General features: G+C 52.7%; 1 protein-coding gene across 1 annotated transcript in view; it reads right to left on the reverse strand.

The window, feature by feature from the left end:
• The window catches only part of LOC144168057 (lysosomal acid lipase/cholesteryl ester hydrolase-like), an 85,730-nt gene that overhangs the window by 24,483 nt on the left and 45,016 nt on the right, over window positions 1-16,231 (reverse strand). The gene's annotated exons all lie outside the window — the stretch shown is intronic.

The following is a 16,231-nucleotide window of genomic DNA, read 5'->3' on the forward strand; positions in this document are numbered from 1 at the left end:
GGTCGAAGGGAGGTAGCGCTCGTTCAGGCGCTTGTGCATCTCTTCTTCGCCCAGCTGCTTGGTCGCCGTGTGTAAGATCTGCGCCATGCGGTTGCGCTCATATTCCTTGCTCTTGCTCTCGTCCATTAAGTGGCGCAACAGCTTCCACGTGCCTCCGCGGTGGAGCTGTCCGTCGGCCTCGCTGCACAGCGCGAACCACTGCTGCGCGCTCAGTTGACGGCTGTAACGCTCGATCTCGCGACCGAGAGCCGCCACCCGCTTGCGCAGCGTGCGGTTGTGGCGCTGGAGCTTCCAGCGGCGCTGCAGCGAACGCCTGGCCTCCAGCAGGTGCGCGAGGCGAGGGTCCATGCTCTCCGTGTCGTTCGACGTCTCGATCTCGGTCGTCGCGCCCTCAGTCGCGGCCACCAAGTCAGCCGTCCACTTCTCCATGTCTTCGACTTCGCCCAGCTCCGCGTCCCGGAACTTGTGCCAGTCGGTCAGTCGATGCTTGATGTTCGTGCCGGCGCCGCCGCCGTAGCCACTGCCCCCGCGGAGATGGCTCAGCGGCACCGTCACCTCCACGATGTAGTGGTCGCTGCCCAGGTTGTGGCCCGTGTTCCGCCACTGCGCCACGCCGCCGTTAGGCAGGAGCGCGAAGGCGGGGTCCGAGTTGGTGTCCCGAGCAGTCGACGTCTTTATGCGCGTCGGGTGCGCTGGTTTTGTCAGTAGCGTGAAGTCGGCCTCGTTCGTGTCGTCCAGCAGGCATTTGCCCTTGGCCGTCGTGCGCGTGTAGCCCAACTCCATGTACTGCGCGTTGAAGTCGCCGCGGCGTCTCCGCGCCACGGTGACTTCAACGCCGCGGCGTCTCCTCCTCCCACTCCGTCTCTCCCGGACTGGTGGACCGCGTCTCTGATCTTGTGCAGCAGCGTCTTGAACTTCTGCTTGCCGTGCTGCGGGTTGCTGTAGACGTTCGCGACGAAGACCGTGGTCGTCGTCGTCTTCCTCCCTTTAGCGTTCTTGTCTCGACCTCTGCTCTTCCTGCCGGCTAGCACCAGCTCGGTGACGCAGAGCTCGATGGCGGTGTCCTTGTTGCCCATGAACTTCTCGTGCTTGATACAGGCGATGCCCTTGCGGACGAACGTGCACACGCCCTGCGCCGCCCCCTTCCCGCATGCGCGGGCGCTCGGCGGGCTGGCGTGCGCACGGTAGCCGGGCAAAGTCATCACCTTCGGGTCTTCGGCGTGCGTTTCCTGCACCGCTATCACGTCGGGAAGCTCCGACGGATCCAGCGAGCGCAGGTGCTGCTGCAGTACTGGCTTCCGACACCGAAAGCCGTTGGCGTTCCAGTGCCAGACGCGTAGCACTCCTTCTTCTCCGCGGCGACCCCCCATTATGGCGATGGCAGTGGAGACTCGGATGCGTTGTAGTAACGTTGCACGGCGGTGTCGACGAGCGCCTGCAACCTCTCGGGGCTAATTTGCTGTTGGATCTGCTGTTGGAATTGCTGGAACTGCTGTTGCATCTGCTGTTGCAGCTGTTAGTGCTGTTGCTGCATGACTTGGGTGATCTTGTTGAGGAGACGGTGCTCGAGGTTCTCGAGATTCTTCCCCCAGTAGTTTTTGATGTTGGTCAGTTGACGGATGCAGTTGTTCAGGCCCGCGTAGCCCAGGGGCTGTTTCGCGGCAGCGGCATCGACCGCAGTCTTCGCCACCGCCGCCGACGACGTCGACGTCCTGGCAGCGGCGTCCCCGCTGTCGCCGTCCTCGTCGCTTGCGCTGAACACCTCCTCGTCGTCTTCTTCTTGGTCTTCTACCTTCCTCCTGTCCTCCCGCTCCGTCTCCTTCTTCTTGGAAGACGATATGGTTGCGGTGAATTGGAAGGCCCTTGACGTGGTCGGTTGCGGTGACGGTGCACCCGAGGTAGAATCCCTCGTTACAACCGCCATCGCCGGCTTCTTCGGCTGTTGTTGTACCGCCGCAGTCGTTGCGACGGCTGGGCCCGGGCTCTTGCCCGCCTTGAGTTGCGTGATGGTGTTGCGCTGCTGATTGATCGTCAGCTGCATCGTGTTTATCTTCGCTTGTTGGCGCTGCATGGCTGCGCGCATTTCTTTCATGGCTTCCCGCATCTCCTCCATGCCTGCTCTATGGTCTTCGTCGCTGCTGTTGCCGCCACCGCCGCCGCATTTATTGCCAGCGCGGCGCGACGTCGAGCCGGAACTGCTGGCGCCTCTTCCCCTCGACGCGGACCTCTCTCTTTCCCATTGTTCTGCTCTCGTCGCAGCTGCATCCGCGCCGCCGGAGCTCTCCTTCCCTGCGTAGCGCTGCCGTCGCGGCGCTGCGGTCGCAGTCGTCGCCGCCGTCGCCGCCCCTCCGGTAGTGACGTCGGCCCACGTGGGGCCGCCTTCTCCTGATGTCAGTTTGCGCCAATCGCGGCTCTCCGCCCTGCTCCCGTCCCTGTGGCGCCTCTCCAGTTTCCGGAACTCGTCCCTTCTGGAAAGTCTGACCTTCAGGACCGGTTGCAAGGGCGCCGGCGCCATCTTGGTGGTCGTTCGCTCTTCGGCCTGCTGTCGGGCCCACTGCCGTTTCTTAATCTGCAGCGGCGTCTTAAATTTGTTCTTGCAGCTGCCGGCGCCCGTAACGTGCGAGCCGCCGCACAGTCTGCATCTTGGTCGGCAATATTCGGCGTGGTTCGCGCCCGGATTTCTCCTGCCGCAGGCGAAACACACCCGGGCGTTGGGCGTAGGACACAGGTCCTTTCTGTGCCCCACCTGTCCGCAGGTCTTACAGACTTCTCAGTGTTGGCGGTACAGGGTGCATTTGGTAATAAAGCCGCCGTACTTGACGTAATGCGGCACCTTTTGGCCTTCAAACAGAATCACCACCGAGGTGGACCCACCCAGGCGGTGCGCGGCCATGGCCGTGTGGTTGTGAGCATTGACCACGCGGTGCCGGATGTCTTCCTCCGATTCCTCGTGGCCTACGCCGCGTATAACGCCGCGGGACGTGTTCTCGGGGGTGGCCCAGTACGCGTACGTTTCGTGCATCACTTCCCCGACTGTGATCGCTCGGGTCGATCCGTACTTGTTAGCCCGCTTCTCACTGGGCGTACTGATGACGATAATATTTTGGGCGGCATTCGGGGACACAGAATCCTCGTCCGCCTCCTCTTCACCGACTCCCGCCGCGGCGAAGATGGCTCCCCGCAACGCAGTCATCGGTGTTTTAGCGATAACAGACAGACAGACATTGAACTTTATTAGGTCCGGAAGGTCAAACCTAGCGGCCCAGAGGACCGTCTAGAGTAGACGCGGGCCGCACCTGCGCGGGTGGCGGGAGGTTTAGGACCTCCGCCCTAACGCAGGCCTTCTGGACAGCCCGGAGTTGTGTGTAGTAATCTTCGCTGTGGAGCGCCATGGTCCATTCTTCTTCTGTGATGAGTTCGGCGTCCTCTTGGAACGCCGGGCACTGCCATAGCATATGGTCTAAGTTACAGTAAGCTGCGTCGCAGAGAGGACAGTGAGGGTCAATTTCCGGGTGAAATAAGCTAAACCGGCTCCTGGTTGGGAAGGAACCGGTCTGAAGCATTCTAAAGGCTGCTGACTGTGGGTGTGTGAGAGCAGGGTGGGCCAGCGGGAGTGTTCTTCGCGTAAGTTGGTAGTGTGTGACTACCTCGTTGAACGTGAGTAATGCGTCTCGGAACTCTCTGGGGGCCTCGGGAGCTCGGCCTGTTCGATCGCCGCGGCAGACGGTTTCTCGCGCGCGATCGTGAGCGAACTCGTTGGCGTTGGGGAGGGTGTCGTGGACTCCGTGGCCCATGTGGGCCGGGAACCATGTGATGTTATGGAACGTCTCTTGTTTTCTTCCCTGTAGAATCCTGGCTGCCTCTTTGGCAATAGTTCCTTTGAGGAAGGCTCTTGCCGCCGAGCGGGAGTCCGTGTAGATTTGCTTAAACCGGGTTTCCGTCATGGCGATAGATAAGGCGATTTGTTCAGCCGTAGTGGCCTTTGGTGCATAGAAGGACGCCGAGGTGACGAGGTTTCCTTTGACATCCACCGCTGCCATGCCAAACCTGCCCGAGCGGCCGTACTGGGCGACATCCACGAACAGAGCTTTGGCCGATCCTGTATTTGCGAGCTGTAAGATGGTTCGGGCCCTGGCTCGCCTTCTCCCCTCGTTATATTGGGGATGTACATTCCTCGGTAACGGGTCTACCTGGAACGTTTCCCTCACCGTTGCGGGGATCTGTGCAGTGTGATCCACGAAATCTTCGTTCAGGTAGCCGATGTCTCCAAGAATCTTCCTGCCGGCCTTGGTGGAAAGCAGCCTCTGTTCTTGCGCGGTTCTTTGCGCTTCTGCGATTTCGACCAGTGAATTGTGGATGCCGAGTTGTTCCAACTTTTCCGTGCTTGCGGATAAGGGGATACCGAGCACCCTCTTTATGCTCTTCCTTATGAGCGTATCGACTTTACTCTCTTCTGTGCGGGACCAGTCGAGGGCACCCGCCACGTAGTTAATGTGGCTCATTAGGAAGGCGTTGTACAGTCGCAGGAGGTTGCGCTCGGAGAGGCCACCCCTGCGGTTGGAGACGCGCATCATGAGTCGGATCGTCGCTTCCGTTTTACTGGTCAGGTTCTCGATGGTCTTGGTGTTGTTCCCTCGACTTTGAATGAGCATACCGAGTATCCTTATGACATCAACCTTCGGTATGACGGAGCCGTCTCTCGTGCACAGCTCGATGGCCGCTTGATTGGGGTGCGGTTGCCCCGCTCCGCCCTTACGGTTGGACCGGTATAACAGGAGTTCCGACTTGCCCGGCGACAGTTTTAGTCCCGTGTCCTGAAGGTATTCTTCTGTGATGTCTAGCGCCGTTTGCAGGGCTTCTTCCGTCTGAGCTTCCGAACCACCACGGCTCCAGACCGTGATGTCGTCCGCATACAGAGCGTGATTGATTCCGGGGATACGTCCCAGCTCGAGGGACAGGTCCCGCATAACGAGATTGAAAAGCAGCGGAGACAGTACTGCTCCCTGCGGGGTGCCCCTCGGACCGAGTCCGTACTCCTTCGACCGCACCTGGCCGAGTTTGAAGAAGGCCGTGCGGTCCCTGAGGAAGGATCTTATGTATGAGTGAAAGTTTCTGCCGAGGTTAAGTTTCGATATCATCTTCAACACGTATTGGTGACGAATCGTGTCGAAGGCTTTTGTGAGGTCGAGGGCTAGGATTCCCCTGACATCTCTCGAATACACTTCCAGGACTTGGTTCTTCAGAAGCAACATGACGTCTTGCGTGGACAGTCCGGGTCTAAAGCCGACCATGTTGTGCGGGAAGATCTCTTCTTGCTCGATGTGACGTGAGATCCTTGCGTTGACCACGCGTTCAACGACTTTGCCGACACAAGAGGTCAGCGAGATCGGTCTCATGTTCTCGGGCTCTAGGGGGGACGCGTTTTAGCGATAACCAACCCGCCGCGCGGCCGGACGACCACGCGGATCTCGTCGCGAGACGCGAAGCTCGGCATGCGAGCCGCCCTCGCCATCTTGGCATTCACCTTAGCGGCGAACTGAGCCCGCGTGGGCTGCTGTCTTCCGACCGCGCGCGCGTTGCTATTAGAATTCGAAGCTGAGCCCGAGGTGCTCGGCTTACCTGGTTGCGAGGAGCCCTGCTGCGACGGGGCTCCCGATGCCTTCAAATTCTTCTTTGCGCGGCGGGAAACCACTTGAGTCCACCCGGCACACAACACCACAGAGTCCTCCCCACCTTCCGCGTCGTCGGCGAGTGTCACGGCGGCGGCGGCAACGGAGTCGTCGTCGTCGACGCTGGCGGCACCCCCGGTAGCGGTCCGGCGAGAGGTAGGAGCAGTAATGACGACCGTTTTCCTCGCCGCGTTGCCGGCGTCGTCGCGGCCGGTCGGGTCGCGGCGACACTTGCGAGTCGGATCCGTCGTCGTCGTGGCAGCGGGCGTAGTGTCCATTTCTTGGAACTCGTTGTCTTCGTTCTCCATAGCTCCGCGAAAATCCGCGGAGCCCGCCGGGGCGACGCGCGAGGCCTCCCCGGTAGCGGCGGCGACCGTACACGTGGCCGCCGCGGCCGGAGTCGACGTTAGGCTTAGTCGGGCCGGCCTCGCCTCACACACGAAAACACTCGCTAATTCGCCAAAAATGGGCGAAATGGCCCAAACTTGGTGTCCACGCGTTCCGGAGATCAAACGGAACACTCGCGTGTCGAAGTGGGCCAGGTGGGGTGAGATGGACCGCCGAAATTTGGCATATTTCACGGAGCCGATGCGAGGCACGTCCGCTCGCTCCGGCGACCGCAGCGCCCCCCCTCTATGCGCGTTGACAATGTGTTCCCTTCAGATGTGTTACCTGTTGTTGCTGACTGACTAGTTCGTTATTAGTATTGTTTCCTCACCAAATGTATTGCTGACACTATTGTGGCAGGTTCGTGTATACCCCCTTATGTAAAGCCCTCTGTGCTTTTAGGGTATACAAATATAATAAATAAGAAAGAACTATATGGCATTTTCGTCCGGCATTATCAATGTGACGGTCAGCAAAAAAGAACAGTGTGGCAGCTGTGCTAAAAGAAGCCCGAGAAAATTTGATAGTCGTTGGCTGCACGTGTCACGGCAGAAATCTTGGGGCCGAGAAAAAAGCCGCGTGCGTACTTGCAAAATTCGACGGCCTGCTTGTGGACGTCTTCTACAAACTCGAGAAGAGCGCCAAGCGAAAAAATAGGCTTGTGAAATTTCAAGGGTTGCACAGTACAAAGGTGCGGAAGATTTTAAAGGTGTGCTAACGTGGTGAATATCCCTGGGAAAGTGCCTGGCTAGATTGCTGGAGCTGTGGCAGACCTTGGTGATCGTTCTGAATTAGACAAAGCCGAAAAACCAGCAACGCCCACACCGTCTACGGTTGTACCAGAACCCCAAGACAACTGTAGCTTTGTGAGAAGGTGAGCGGTACGAAGTCCAACAAGAACGCCAAAAACGAGAACGAGCCAAGAAGCAAGATGGATTCAATCCCGCAAAGAAAGGGAAGCTTTCATTCTAGAGTACCGCACATCCCAGCTTGAGCTGTGAGCGAAGGCTATTGTACTTCCTGTCCTCTGATGTAAGCTTAACTCATGATATTTTCTTAAAGAGTGCCATCCCTGTGCTGGACAAAGTCAACTGCCAACTTCAGCCCTAGGCACCCCAAATTATTCTGCTCCAGTCCGTGTTGATGCAGCTTCTAAAGGACCTCATGGCTAGGTTTGTTAGTCCTGCCATGACGGTCTGCTTTTCACACTGGATGTTCCCTAGCAAGATCTAAAGAAGTAAAACCCAACGAAGATGTAATCCTCGGGGGCAGAACATTGCCTGCTGCGGAGGGGCTGCGTGCCAGCGACAAGCAAAAGTTGTATTCTAGGGTTTGGTGGTACTTTACTGTGGCATTGTTATGATCAGAGGTCCAACTAGAATCTCGCGCCAGACGTACGACACGCTCCGTTGCACGTTGTCAGCACTTGTAGTTCCGGCACGAAAACAAGACCACAAAACGAAAGACTAGCGAATCGTTCTCAGGACTTAGCACACCCACCCGGGCAGTTCGGCAAAACACAAGTCTTTGGAGAATGTCCTCGCGACGTCTCACCAAACCCCAGTCCCGGCTCGGATGTCAGCGTCGGTGACTGGCCGAGACTGCTGAGGGGGCGGAGTTCCTCGGGCCTACGCCGCGAGGCAAGCGGGCGCCAGGGCTGTTTGAGCGCTCCTCCGGAACAAGGACGAGAGGTATGCCGTGTCTTCTCGCCGGCCTGGAGGTCCAAGACGCAGGCCCGAACCACTGATCGAGCAGCCTCGTTTTCTTACTCTCTCGTTCTCCCTTCGCGTGCCCCGTCTTCTTCCTTCTCGTCGTCGGTCCCGCCCGTCATTTACACTTTCCCGCGCTTTCCCAACAGTAAACTCCCACACATTACCACAATCACCCCCCTTTTTAGAAAGTTGTGAACACAACTATTCCAAGTTCCGGAGATGTCCGGTTTGAAGGAATTATTTAAAAGTGCCTTACAAGGGGCCGCTTACAACATAATTGCACCCCAAATGTACAGGAGAAACTATACAAAAGACGCACAGCACACACGACATTCAACGGTCACGACGTAAAACGCGTATTCCTCGCATCTATGCCCTGCTCATATAGTCGGCACCAACGTTTTCAGTGCCTTTGATATAATGTACGGTGAAAGCATACTCCTGAAGTGACAACTCCATCGCAAAACCCTGTTGTTGACGTGTTTCGCGGACTGCAAGTACTGTAGAGGTTGATGATCGCATTCAATAATGAACGGTTTACCATAAAGGTAAATGTGAAATTCCCGGACTGCCCAGACCAGCGCTAAGCACTCGCGCTCGATAGTAGAATATCGCGCTTCTCGCGGGAGAAGGTTGCGGCTTGCGTAGGCAACAGGATGCAATGTATTATCCTCTCCCGCTTGTAGAGGCACAGCCCCAAGGTTTGCATTGGAGGCGTCTGTGCGCAATACGAACTCTTTGGTGTGATCTGGGGCTTGAAGAATGGGAGCTGATGCTAGCTTCTTTTTCAGGTCGTGGAAAGCCTTCTCCTGTTCTGGTCCCCAAGTGACGGTGTTCTTCTCGCCTTTCCGCGTAAGGTCCGTCAATGGTTTAGCTAGCTCGGCGTAGTTGGGTATGAAGTTCCGGTAGTAGCCGGTTAACCCGAGGAATGATTGGACGGCCTTCTTGGTGACTGGTGTCTTGGCGTCCTTAATTTTGTCTAGGGTTTTCTCGAGAGGCTCTACTTTGGATTCCCCTATTTGATGGCCAGGAACGAAACACGGTGCTCCCCGACTTCACAGTTGGATGGTTTGATCGTGAATTTGGCCGCTTCGACTCGTTGGAAAACTTGCTGTAGGGCTTCCAAGTGCTCGTCCCGCGTGTCCGTGGCTATATTTACATCATCAAAGTAGTGGTATACATGATTCAAGTTCCCCAGTACAGCCCTCATGAGGCGTGCGAACACGTCTGGCGCAGTCTTGATACCCAAGGGCATATACTTAAAGTGGTATAAACCAGATGAGTTGAAAAATGCCGTCATTTCGCGGCTTTCAGGGGCCATGGGGACCTGCCAGTACCCCTTTGTAAAATCAAACTTGGAGAAAAACTTATTCTTCGCCACCAGGGCCAGGAGAACGTCTATCCGTGGGATGGGTTCCCAGTCGCAGACAAGGAGCCGGTTGAGCTCGCGAAAGTCAATACAAAGCCTGATAGTGCCATCTGATTTGCGTACAACCACAACAGGGGCACGTTAGGAAGATTTGGACTTTTCGATAATGCCAAGTCTCAACATTTCTTGTACCTCTTCCTCGACAGCCTCAACTAGTGCCAGTGGAATGATGTACTGAGGTATGTGAGCGGCCTTGGTGCTCGTAGATCTTAATGTGCACTCTACAAGGTCGGTCTCCCCAGGTAGATCAGAAAAAATGCTTTGGTAGGCCTGGAGCAGGGTGCGCCCTTGCTTAGCACGGTTCGGGTCGAGGTCGCGAGAACTTTTGACGTCAGCGACGGACTGCGATGAGTGGAGCGAGAGGAACGGAATGTTGGTCTCGTCCTCCCCTTCGTCAGCGCTGGACTGAAAGTTTGTGGTGTTGAGCAGCTGCTACTGACGCTTGCTTAGGAGGTAAAGGTTTTCGTTCTTCGTACAGCTTGAGCATGTTGACATGAAACACCTTGGTCTTCCCACCTTCGTCAATTATATCGTCGATGTCGTTTTTTGCTTCAACCACTTTGAATGGGCCTTTCCACTGCATAAGCAGCTTGTTCGATTCGGTGGGTAGAAGATTTAGGACCTTATCTCCAACACGAAGTTTTCGCGGCCGGCATTTCCGGTCGTAGTATTTCTTCTGCCTCAGGTGGGTGTTTTCCAGTTTGTCGTAAGCAAGTTCGCAAGTTTCTTCCAGTCGCGTCCGGAGATCGACGAGGTACCCATATGTCGTCCGAATTTCATCGTCAATTTTTTCGTTCGTCCATAGCTCCCTGAGCACAAAGGGCCTCTAACATGCCGGCCGTATATCATCTCGAACGGGAAAAACCCGAGGTTGGCTTGTGGGACCTCTCGGTAGGCGAAAAGAAGAGGCGCAATATAGCGGTCCCATGTTCGGGGCTTTTCGTGGCACATCCTCTTCAGCATTGTTTTCAGTGTGCCGTTGAACTTCTCAACGAGGCCGTTCGCCCTCCTAGCGATTTGCTTTCCGCTGAGCGACTCGTTCAGCGCGCTGGTTCGCGCGTTCTTTCTCAACCCACTCGCGGAGCTCATGCCCAGATAGGCCGTACTGGACGCCTAGCGCTGTAAGCTTCTAGAGGTCCATGGTGGTCTTTCTGTATGGTACCGAAGTCGTATCAGTCAGTATGCTAGCTGGATCCTGGCAGGCTCGCCACTTTTGTAATGATCAGAGGTCCAACTAGAATCTCGCGCCAGACGTACGACTCGTTCCGTTGCACGTTGTCAGCACTTGTAGTTCCGGCACGAAAACAAGACCACAAAACGAAAGACTAGCGAATCGTTCTCAGGACTTAGCACACCCACCCGGGCAGTTCGGCAAAACACAATTCTTTGGAGAATGTCCTCGCGGCGTCTCACCAAACCCCAGTCCCGGCTCGGATGTCAGCATCGGTGACTGGCCGAGACTGCTGAGGGGGCGCAGTTCCTCGGGCCTACGCCGCGAGGCAAGCGGGCACCAGGGCTGTTTGAGCGCTCCTCCGGAACAAGGACGAGAGGTACGCCGTGTCTTCTCGCCGGCCTGGAGGTCCAAGACGCAGGCCCGAACCACTGATCGAGCAGCCTCGTTTTCTTCCTCTGTCGTTCTCCCTTCGCGTGCCCCGTCTTCTTCCTTCTCGTCGTCGGTCCCGCCCGTCATTTACACTTTCCCGCGCTTTCCCAACAGTAAAATCCCACACTTTACCACAGGCATTACTGTGGTAGTATTTTAGAAGTTATTTTCGCTTCAAAATGAATTAGGCCGCTTTCCCCTCTGCACTCTGTGACATGCGCGAGGACTTGAACCACGTATTATGTGAATATGCGCGGTGTACAGCAGCTAAGACGCCCCTTTTATGTCTTTGAGCCAGCAGCTTTCTAGAGGACTAACGCAAAGTGACGTGTTAGGGCCTTGGTATAACTCGAAACGAGCATCTCGAGCGACAAAATCTATATTGACTTTCCTGCGAAGTACAGGAGTTCATCAGACTATTTAAATAGGGCTTCTTTAGTGAGTGCACCATCGTTATCATAGTCATCGTCATCACTTCCGCAACTTAATTTCTCATACCTCTTGTGTAGCAAGCCTTTGCCAGGCTAACCTCACCTGTACCATTAAAGATTATTCTCCCTCTCTCCCTCTCTCTCTCTCTCTCTCTCTCTCTCTCTCTCTCTCTCTCTCTGTGGCATGCGACTATACACTCCACAAACTTCCGCTGAGAATGAAACCTTGTAGAAAGCGGACAGCGCAATTTGAAGTTGCTGAGCGGCTCATCTTCCAAAAGCCCTCGCTTCTGCTTCGAGTCTTTCCCGCAAATTCTACCCCTGGTGGAAGAGAAGAAGCCTTGGATGCTCTTGAAGTGGAATTTGCAGAACTCTAAGCAGAATATGCTTCTGAGGACATTCTAAATGAAGAGAAGACTCATCTTCAGTGGTTCGAAGTGGGAACAATCACTAGCGTGGATGGGTGAGGGAACTTTGTTCCATTGCGAAGGTGACGGTGCAGCTACTTGCGATCAGCACAGCAATGCTGAATGTGAGAGTATCATTAGCACGGCTAAAGAGACAGTCAATTGATTTTTGTGGAGCGCATGCCCTCCGGCTCATATGAAAGCCAGCGTATTGCAGAGCACTTTATGGGCTCGCTTTCTCGTCGTAGCTCGCTAACCGTCGATGTCAAGCAACTGTCAGAATCAGACGGCGCAGCAAAATAACGGACCCACGTAGAGCTTGGTGTACCGTATTAGGACGTTACGCTGAGGCTTCGAAAACCACGCGATTTAAATAGTCATAACCGTTCTAACCTCGTGAACCACTGGCGCTTTTCATACATCTTCGCGTTGTTTAGCGCCAAGACAACTGCAGGTACAGTCGTCAAAACAGTTACCAACAACAAAACAAGAGGTGCCTGCCTATGCACAGAGTTGCAGCTCACGTTAGCTACAGCCGCATCTTTGGCGCCTGGTTATCGGCACTCACGATGCTGCCCTACTGCACTCGGATGCTTCATCGCATGCTCACAGCCTGGCTTAGCAGTCCGAGCGCTATCGTAAGCTGCCGCTCTGTGCATACGCTGGCACCTCGTTCTTTGTTGTTGTTAGAAGTTTTGACGACTGTACATTGCAGGCACCATCTGTGTATATAACCGGCAGCCCCCGCGTTCATTTAGTTAGGAACGCTCGTTGGGTTGGTTTTTACGATAGTACGCGAAAAAAAGTGGCCGCGCAAGAAAATGAAGCAGAAAGGCTCCAGCAGCGCAAGAAAAAAATGCCGCATTCGGAATGCCGCAGAAATGCTCCAGCCGCACAAGAAAAAAATTACGCGTTCGAAAAGATGCATAAACAGCTCCAGCATACGATATTAAAGCAAGCACGAAAAGAACAGATCTCCCGCTGGCGCAGTTTCAGGCAGGGGGCGCGAGAGCACTGCGAAGGCGGGAAATTTGAACTCCATATTCATCAAGAGAGGAGTGAGACAGGTCGGCGAAGAGCGTGATGGGCGGTAGCAGCGAGCGCATAATGGCGCCACCACCTATTATAACGAATCACTGCTCTGCACTTCCGACAGCTTTCACATTGAGTGGTACGGCTGTAATTTCTTGTATACTAGGGTAACCGCAAGGGAGTTCCAAGTAAACAGGTGGAAATAATTTTAATTTTGCACTAAAATTTTCGAAGTCTAAAAAAGGACGACAGATAGTGTCTACACGTGGCACTTACTTTACGTGTCAAAACAATTCCGTCGATTTCAGCGTGTGACTCAAAAACCGCATTAAGGAGTAGGACAGGTAGCCCGTTATTGTTGTTTTAGCCGGGGACAAGCTTTTAAATGCCTATTTTACCTTACGAGCAGTTAAAAGTGTGTTGCAGAACGGCTCACTGTCGTCGTTACCAGCGTTCTTTTTGGCAGGACACGTACGACTGGGAGATATCAAAATTCAGATTTCAAAAGTTATACTACGCTATCAGCAAAGTCGTTTCGGGTTGAGGTGTTTTAAGTGGCGCCCTTTAATTTCGGATAAAGAAAATATAGTCGACAAATGTTTATTCCTCCTCCTCTCCATTTAAGAAGTCGAGAGACGAGTTTCGGTCTTCGTTTTCTATCTAGACTCTCGGCGACCTCGTTATTCAATAGGGTCACCACACAAGACACTGTTTTGAGGAGACGTATTCTGACACGTTTTTGAAGCTTACGAATTCCGCAACTGCCAGGTCCCTTTGACCCTCTCCACTTCACTTCGCCGCTCTCCAAGTTTGCTGCTCTCCACTTCAAGAACCAGGAGTAGAGCTTCTCATGATGCACGAACAACGCAGCTCAAAATAAACACCCTTACCCCTTTCTGATGTCATGAGCCAGTCTCAGTAATTCTCGAAATGCTAAACAAATATCCCCCCCCACCCCGCCCCGCCCTCCGAAATTGCCATCATGCATAGAGGGAGGTCCATACCATGTGACTTCGGGAAATAATTTGCACACATTTTGTGGCCGAAGAACCAAGTATTCGTTTTTTCGTCCCCCACCCCTGCTGTTCAGATAAGGGCAGTGTCGCCCACAAAAAATTATGGACGACTACGATAGACAAATTTTTCTTTCCAGTTGTCAACAGTTAACAGTATTTAACAATATTTCTTCATATCTGACCTAATTTCCATCAGCTGTGACCGAAGGCGGCGCTCTGGGGCCTTTGTTCTTTATGATTAACATCAACGATTTGCACTGAATATTTCTTCACGCATGCGGATCTTTGTTGACGAATGCATTATCTAAAGATCAATTAAACGTGTTGACGACCACCAAGCGCTTCAAGACGATCTCAGCCTAATTTGTCATTGGTGTAACACTTGGCTAATGGCTCTAATCTATCAACATGTCAAGTAATTTCCTTTGAGCGTAAGCGCGTAAAGTCACATTGTTCATACCACGCCCATCATAAATTATTGTTGCATACCGAATCATACAAATATTTCGGCGTTCCCCAAACTAAAAGCCTTCATGGTCATCCCACGTACAGCAGCTGTGCAAAAGCATCGAAGACATTAAAATATTTGCGCCGTAATCTTAATACTTCACCTTCGAATATTCGTAAATTGACCTAGCAGACATTTGTTCGGCCACAACTCGAATACGCATCATCTTTTTACTCCCCGCATCATAACTATCTCTGTGTTGGACCGATTTAATCGACATGATTAAATCGGTCCAACACAGAGCTGTCCGTTTCATCTCACGTTATTACAGCAACCATTCCAGCGTAATACGAACAGAGCTTGGCCATTCCCTTCAGCCTTTGGTTCTTTGCCGCAATATCACTCTTTTATCCTTGCCGCACAAATATGTTTATAACGGCACTCGTTCCACATTGCCTATTCAAATCGCATCGAACACATCTCAAAGAAGAAAGGACCGATTACTTTTCTCCCGTGTGTATGGTTCAGTATATGCGTTCAACTTCTCACCGCTTCCGGTGTCCAATCGCTTGTGGAATACCTTTCCGATAGCATTGCTTCAGAAAATAAGCACGAAAAATTTCGTAATCTCCCACACGAGTAGTTTCAGAGTAGCTCTTATAATAAACGGCGTCACCTTGTTTTGTTCAAGGGTTCTGAACTGCTTGCGATTTACATTTTGTTTTTTGCTTGTACTGTTCAGTTTGCTTTATGTGGTTCACTTACTCATTGTTTACCCCAAATATGTAAATTCTTTTTGATTTTCTCTGCTCAAATGTTACTTCAAGCTTTGTATACATTCATTGATTTGGTTGGTCTGTACTGAACCATGTCGTACGTCGATTTCCTACAATGTACCTATGAGGAGTTTTTTATTTAAATTTAATATCGAGTTCTCAGTTCTTAAAATATCTGTTATTCCTTGCGATGGCTCTTTGCTTTTTCAATGCTTTTTTATGCAACCCCCCTTACTGAACCCCCCTCGGAACCTGTAAGGTATTTTAAATAAATAAATAAAAGGCAACGCTTCAGCCGCTGTTTAGGTGTTGGGCTTTATAAAACTTGATACAAAAGAATATCCGAAACGCATGCGTCTCTATAGTGTAAAAGACCGGTCAGGCGCCATTCAAGTAATCCAGACCTTTTCAGAAGAGCCGCTGTAGAACACAACTTAACTTCTGAAATCTTCAAACCTTAGTTGGAAGATTATCTCAAGCACTTCAAGATTGTCTACCATTCTACTGCAAGCCACCTGCACACGAATATTGCCTCAGTTCATTCCAAAATCTACATCACATCCTGCATTACACATTCGCGCGCACGCTGGTAATGCCCGTTTTATCCACTAATCGCAGAGTATTTCAAGCTTGCAGTGCCTGTAAAGGGTAGTTTACTCCATAAAACAGCGCTGTGTATAATTGAAATTTGACAGCGGCGTCGTTGGCGTTCAGGAGTAGAGATTGCGTTGGCGTGAATGATAACTCGCTCAAATTTTAAAGAAAATGAGATGCTTTCGCTTGGAGCACTTCTTTTGTATTTTGTTCCTTGCGTCATAGTAAGGAAGCTGCTGGCGAAAACTGTCTGTTTTGGTTGGAAAAGATAACGCCCTCTTTGTAGGGGCCCCGCCAGGAGGTAATTCAATATAATAAACAACATATTTGTTATAACAACACTGAGTACAGAAAAGCTGTATCACTGCGTAATTTTCCTGACAACTGGGGATTTGGTTCAATAGTTTAACGCACCCATTCAAGGCGATACAGGTCTACTGAATGCCCACTGAACCAAGAATGGAGCCGGAAAACTCCTCAGGGTCCCTTCGACCGGGTGCTTATGCCGTTATGCTCACCTGTTCAATACCAATTAATTAAATCACGCAATGCCACTTAGTACCTTCGGCCCCATTTTTAGAGCTGCTGCTTATCCTTAAATCTGCAGGACAGAATCGAAGCATATCATCATTTCAACATCATGTGGCTACTTTTCATCCGAATATTGCCGCTTATTTATTTTGCAGGCAACTCGGCATGTACACCGGGGGATGTAATTTTTTGCGTA

The sequence above is a fragment of the Haemaphysalis longicornis genome, unplaced genomic scaffold (assembly GCF_048455015.1).
Source record: "Haemaphysalis longicornis isolate Haplotype H1 unplaced genomic scaffold, Haemaphysalis longicornis Haplotype H1 scaffold_2, whole genome shotgun sequence".
Lineage (NCBI taxonomy): Eukaryota > Metazoa > Arthropoda > Arachnida > Ixodida > Ixodidae > Haemaphysalis > Haemaphysalis longicornis.